Below are 6,750 nucleotides of genomic sequence, written 5' to 3' on the forward strand. Positions count from 1 at the left end.
AAGTTCTTCCTTTGCGTTGAGACTTCTTCTCCAAGAGCAGTTCATTTGCAACAACAGGTAGTCACTGCTATATCTCGGTATGACCAATGACATTCACTTTCCATTCGAGGGCAAAAGAGGGAGACAGAGCTGGGGGAGCGGAAGGGCTGGCCAATCCGCCCAGAGCTGCTGGACGGCACTGTGCTGCTCTTCCTCCTTCCTGCTGTCTGCACACTGGTCATTACTTTCAATTCTCGCTACTGTGTTAAGCACAAAGGAAATTCAAATCCATTAGATGTAACAGGCTCTCCTCAACATGGATTTACCCGCGTTTATCTTGCTCAGCTTTTCCATGAGTGAGGGAATACAAAGACAAAGTGGTGAGATTTACGAAACCAGATCTACATTTCCAACAGGAGACTGATGTCAAAGTCGCAGACTGAGGCTGAGCGTGGTTTATCTTTAACAAAGTGATAGGACCTCTTTGGTGATTCCTATAAAAACAGGAAACACAGCTAATGCCCTGTAATTAAATGATGTCATGTCGAAGTGCTATGAAGGCTTTTCAAAATTATGGCCTCAATTTCCAAGTTTGAAAAAAAGTATACAAAGAAATCCTTCAAGTCTATGGCCATGCCACCCTGGACACGCCCGATCTCATCTGATCTCGGAAGCTAAGCAGGGTTGGGCCTGGTTAGTATTTGGATGGGAGACCACCTAGGAAGACCAGGTGCTGTAGGCTCTAAAAAAAGAAAAAGGAAAGAAAGAAAGAAAGAAATCCTTCAAGTCTTGTTGCCTTGATTTAGAGATCTCCAAGCCGGGTCCCATGGATGACCATGGCTGTAGAGCACTCAAGTATCATGCTACTCCCACTGTAAGAATTAGGTCACAAATTGACTTGTTCGGTGTCATCTCTCACGACTCCCAAGCGAAAGCAAAACTTTACTCAACTTTTGAGACAGCATTAAGTAATGCCAGTGTGCAGCATTCTGAAATCGAGGGCATGAATCATTAAACAGCTCACAGGAATACAAGACACAGGTTGTAAAAATTCTTTTAAAGTCTCATAGTAAAACAAACAGTAGCTCGGCAACAGATCCAGATAGTATTGGCCAGTAGATCCCACAATCACTAACCTGTGCTTTAGGACAGTCACCAGATTCAGCACTGACTACACCAGGTGGCATTTGTGATTACTTTCACCTCCCTTAATTGAGAAAGCATTCCGAAGGGGCTGCTGCAATATAACAGGACTTTGCGTCTTGAATTCCGTGTGCATCAAGTGTGGCGACCAAAATAAATACTTATCATTGAAATATGCTTCAAGCCTAAGATTTTTACCAGTAGCAGAACAAAAGTGAGAGGGATGGGCCAGTGAAGGAAAATTAAAATTCACAGGACCACTACCAAAGCCTTGTATTTTAAAAAGGTTATACCTTCACTGTTCAGGAACGGGGTTCAGTGGGCGAGTGGGAGTGATTCACTAATTCCTGCCAAGACGACCCTGTTTGGCTGCTTCTGTAGTGAATACTCTAGAAGGTGGCACCAGCCAACCCTATGTGTGACCTGTGGTTGAACACAGCCAAGCAGGTTTGATCGGATCAGAGACACAAAGGGCTATTCCCTTCTTTGATGACAAATAACACAGCGGTAAGTGCCTACAATGGCAGGCAAGAAACAAAGGCGGGGGAACAGAACCATAACTAATCCTTCCCCTAGCTGGCCCATGACAATGGTTCCTTGCGACCTGGAAAGTGAGGGTGGAGCAGGAGAAAGCAGGAGACTCCGCTAGAAGCCAGCTCCAGGAGACGAATTACTTGGGGAGTGGGAGGGGGGAGGTAGTAAAGTCTTTGTTTTGTAGCCCAAGTTTACTTATTTGCTACACTTCACAGGTGCCTGTTTGGTTTTGGTCTGCTGCTCCCAGATCTGGTCCTAGTTTCTCCAGCCTCGCACCCAGGAATTCCATAAATCACCCCAGCCTCCCGAATCCCACACACAGTTCCGCACGGGTAGCAGATAAGTGGCCCTCTGGCCTTAGTGTAGAGCATCCTCCAAGCCAAGCCTAGGGTGGGCGAGAAGCCGGGAGGGGGCAATGGCAGGCATTGGTACTCTGAACTTTTCTGCACCCCCGCGTGCATACAAAGAGTCGATTTTGGACCCAGGTCGAACAGAAATTAACCGTCAGGCACGTCCACAGTTTGCCCCACCTCAGAAAGGAAGACGTAACTAGAGGGCAGACAGGAAGTGCCCCCAGCCAAAATGCTCCTACCTGCTCCCTCTTCCTCCTCAGTCCAAGATAACAAGACCCAGCTACACAGCTGGCTGCGCCTTTCACGAACCCTCCGTTTTCCAACTGGCCCAGGAGCCCAGAAGGGGCCCAGAGGGTGGTGGAGGAGAGAAGGAGAGGAGCGGGGGAGCAGCGCCTGCTGCAAACAGCTCCCCCTCACAGCTCTTCCCCCAGCTCGCGGGTCACTGCACCACCACCTCTCGGTCCTCCTCTTCCTGGCCGGGCGCGGGGGGGCGCTCGGGAGGCGGCGTAGTCCGCGCGGCGTCGCCGTCGCCCTCTTCCGGCTCGGCGGGGTGCAGGTGCATGGCGAGCTCCTGCAGCACGGCCGCGCGCCCTATCTGGTCGTTGCGCCGCTTCTCCATGATCAGATCCTCCAGGCTCTGGAACTCGAGCGTGTGGCTGCGCTGCGCAGAGAGCTGGATCTGCAGCCGGTAGGGCTGCTTGCCGATGCGCAGCTCCCCTCCGATCTTGAACTCGCGCTTGCCATAGCGGCACCAGGCGGCGAAGCTCTCAGAGTTGCGCCAGCTCAGCTCGCGCTCCTTGGCGCCCACGTGCGCTAGCGCGTTGCGAACCACCGTGCTGGGACTCAGTGGCTTGTAGCGGTACAGATCGTTCACCACGCGGCCGCGCCGGCCCTGGCTCGCGTCCGTCAGGAAGCTATTGCTCACCTCCAGCCGGTGCAAGTGCACCACCTGGAAGTTGCCCACGTACACCGCCCAGTGCGGGTACTGCGCCTGCGACACGAACTCCACCAGGTCTCCGGGCTTGCACTTGTTGAGCAGGTTCTCGGGCGTGTAGGTGCTCAGCGCGGCGGAGCCGGGCGCGAAGCTTTTCTGGTAGACGCACTCGTCGCGGTAGAACACGGAGCACTCCACCTCGTGCAGCCGCGGGTCATAGGGCTGCGGCGGGGGAAGCTGCGGCCCGTCCCCGCGGTCCGGCAAGCCACCGCCATTCGGCCCCTGGGGCGGCGGTTGCGGCTCCACGTCCTCGTCGTCATTGGAGAAGATGTAGGAGACCCCGATGCGAGGCCCGTCGTCCCGGTCCACGCCCGTCGGGTCGGCGGTGGGAACTTCCTTATAACTTAGGTGGGTCAGTTTCTCCACCTGGTTGCCCATTACGCTGCCGACACACGTTCACACCGCCGAAAGGAGAGAAAGCGAAACCACCACTAGGGTCATTGGCACAGGTCCCCGGACAGGGGGCTGAGACCACCTGTTGGGAGAGGAAGGCAAGGAAGCCATATAGGAGCCCGTCCATGTAAAGGTCGATTTGTTAAGAAGGGGAAGAAAGGTTCGGGGCGAGCAACTGGGGCCATTCATTCTACAGGAGTCTCGGATGTAGTGAGCTTTTCCACATTTCTCCACCTCTGGGGTCACGGTCACAGGAGGCCGAGCAATTTCAGCTCTCCCCCGCCCTCAGCCCTTCACCTCTCTCGGGCAAAAGCCCATTGCATCAGCAGCTCCTACCGCTTCCGCCAGCGCCCTACCTGCCAAGCCCAGGCAGGAGGGGGTAAGGAAGAGAAACTTTGCTCCGGTCCCCCCTTTCTTAACACCCCTTTCACCCAGGACCCTAAGTTAGCCCCTGAGACGACACCTCCCGCCCCCTCCCCCAAGCCTCCTTCCCCGGGGAAACGAGCGAGGATCGCGTAGCACAGTCCGGGGAGGTGAGCCACCCTACCTGGCTCACCTGCGGCGCTTTTTCCTCCCGCCTCGCCCGTCCCTCCCCCGCGCGCCAGCCCTCCAGCTCGGGTTACCTGCGCAAACTCACCCGCCGAGAGGTGGAGGCCCTGGGGAGCGGGGAGGGGCTCCCCGCCGCACCCTGAGACTTCTAGGGCGACTTTGCAGGTGTGGACCTCGCAGTACCTCCTCTCCTGGCGCGGACGACAGCGAGACTGGACAGGGGGGAGCGACGCATGTCTTGTTCCCTCGGCTACGTAGCGCCTCAAGACTTGAAGGTGGGGGGCAATCGCTGTTCACCCTGCACCGCCTGCCTCCTGCTGGGGCTGCTGCGCCCCCTCAAATGGCTCCTGGGGGAGGTAGGACGCGAGAAGGAGGAGGAGGTAGAAAGAAGCCTGGCTGCCGGACAGCCGCAGCTCCCGCTCGGGCCGGGCGAGCAACAAGCGCCGGAGCGGGAGGAACGGGATTGTAGATCCGGCTCCAGGCTCCCCGGGCGGGAGCGCAGCCCCTGGCATTTAAAGAGACAGGCGCTCGCTCCCGGAGCCTGAGCCTTTCCCAAACCGCGCGGAGCCTCTGGGATCCCCGCCCCCGCCCCGCCCACCCGGCCCGCGGGGCTCCGCCCAGTTCACGCCCCCGCGCCGAGCCGGTTTAAATCCCACTGGTAAATAATCTACGGGCAGGCTGGCGCGGCGGTCTGCACGCAGGTGTCTGCCTCGGCCGCTGGAAACCTCGCTTGCCTTTTTAGAGGAAGGGCCTGCAGCGGGGTCTTCACTACTTGCTCGGGTCGCATGTTTCCGAGCTGTGGGCTTTAAAAAGAAGTTGGAAGATAAACGCCACCTGCCAGTGTACAGATGAGAGAGGGAATAAGACTTTGCTGTTTGTTTCCTTACTCCTTCGCCTCTTTTTTTTTTTTTTTTTTTTTTTTTTTTGCCAAATACCCGGAGAGGGAGGAACAGTCATTATTAGGAAACAAACAGACATCTTTTCTTTCCTACAGTGCACTTTTTGCCTATGGTCACAGAAAAGATTTTGTGACTGGGACAGCTGAAGAAGTGTGTCAGTTTAGAGTTATTTCCAGAATGAGTGCTGTGAAACTTCAGGGTAGGAAAAAAAAAAATCACAGAAAGGAAACAGTATAAAACAGAAGGAAGACTTAGTTATTGTCTTGCTTCCAAGACCGGCGCTCTATTTATTAGATGTCCCTCCAAGTTAGCACAAACTTGATTTTATATCCTCCACTGTTCCCAGTTACTGTTTGGTCAGGTAGTGAGAGAAAGCGTTCAGCTCTGGCTGTTTTTCTTGGGAGTAAGAGATGTAGGAATTGCCTAATTGTCCTTAAAAAGAACAAATTAGTAGAGGCTTCTGGTGGATATAGTTCCTTCCTGCTGATTTACAGAAGGAAGCGGTGACAGAGAGTATTGCCTATTAACCTCCACCGCAAGAGGACACTTCCTGCCTCCCCCTTCCATGCTGGTTTCATTTTTTGTACCTAAGATGCAGACTACCCAAGTGTTCTTTCTTTTTTGAAAAAACCGTAGATCTGAGTGGTGGTGGAAGGCTGACAGTAGACAAGCTTAGGCATTCACTGGAACATCCAATCTAATTCGCGGTGGAATTAAAAATGCAACTGAAGACTTCCTCTACCCTGTTTTCCATCACTGTTTCTTTTGACTTAAGTTTTTCCAGGTAACACTATTTATTCAGTGTGTATACCAACTAGTGGAAACAAAAATATACTAATACCACTGCGATCCTTTTCAGTTTGAGGGGAAAATAAATCAATCTACTTATGTACTTTTGAGCCTGTACAGTCAATACTAGCAGAGTTGTTTTGGAAATTAGTCCTTCAGCAAGTCTAAGATCACAGTATAAGTTAGATCCAAAGAGACTTCTGTGTGCCTGCTGAGCAGATTCAGTTTAAGTATTATCTGACCAACCTTAGTGTGACCAGATGAGTCCCTCCTTCACCTTTTGACTTTTTTGATAACAGGGCCCTGGGGGTTACTGTTACCTGAAGAGTATTTGTCACTACTACGTGAGTTCATATAAGTACTCATTTCACAGGGAGGAGGAGGAAGGCTTAGAAAGAAAAAGGCAAGTAAACCTGGGAAAACTTCGCGATAGTCAGCAGTGGTAGATCATTGGGTAGGTTTGCTGGTGATGGGAGAATCTCTAGAAGGACACACTAGTGTGACAATTTGCGCCAGCACTCTGAGGTAAAGAGCTAATAGAAACACCATGAAAAAATAATATAAAAGGAGCCACTCCAAAGTAGAGTCGGAGGTGCCATTTCAGGGGAACTGCCTTGCAGTCTTATTGTTCGAATCTTAGGAATGGTAAAACTGGGCAAAACAACCTTTGAAGTGGGGCTAAGGCAGCACCGTATTCCAAATAACTGTTCTGTCTGAAGTTTAAAGGCATTCTTTAGAATTAGAATCACTATGTAACTTATCTGCATCTACAGAAATTCCTGTTCAAATTATTGTAGTTGGAGAGGTAGGGAAGCTTTGGGGTTTCAGGGTTGTCGCTCTGGCTGCCCTGTGGAAAAAGAGACAGGTCCCATGGCGGAAAGTTCATTCCATGCAGATGGAGCCTAGTGAGCAACGGACAAAGCTCTTTAAGTCACCTTCCCCGAGAGCAGCCACTCAGTAAAGAAATGTTAGCCGGCTTTGAATTCTCAGTGATAGGTAGCTTTATCAGTTTTTCAGTGACCCGAGTATCACATCCCACTCACCAACTCAGAGAAGGCACTCAATAAAAACAAGTCGCATTGAATGCCAGTTAATGACTCTCACAGTATCTTGTCTA

At 52.1% G+C, this 6,750-nt stretch overlaps 1 non-coding gene across 1 annotated transcript; it reads left to right on the plus strand.

Moving 5' to 3' along the window:
* Positions 1 to 602: 602 nt before the first annotated feature.
* LOC118612050 lies at positions 603 to 721 on the plus strand. Its single transcript, XR_004954770.1, has one exon. It is a non-coding gene; the product is annotated as a 5S ribosomal RNA (ribosomal RNA).
* The last annotated feature ends 6,029 nt before the right edge of the window (positions 722 to 6,750 follow it).

This window comes from Rousettus aegyptiacus, unplaced genomic scaffold, assembly GCF_014176215.1.
Source record: "Rousettus aegyptiacus isolate mRouAeg1 unplaced genomic scaffold, mRouAeg1.p scaffold_m13_p_15, whole genome shotgun sequence".
NCBI lineage: Eukaryota > Metazoa > Chordata > Mammalia > Chiroptera > Pteropodidae > Rousettus > Rousettus aegyptiacus.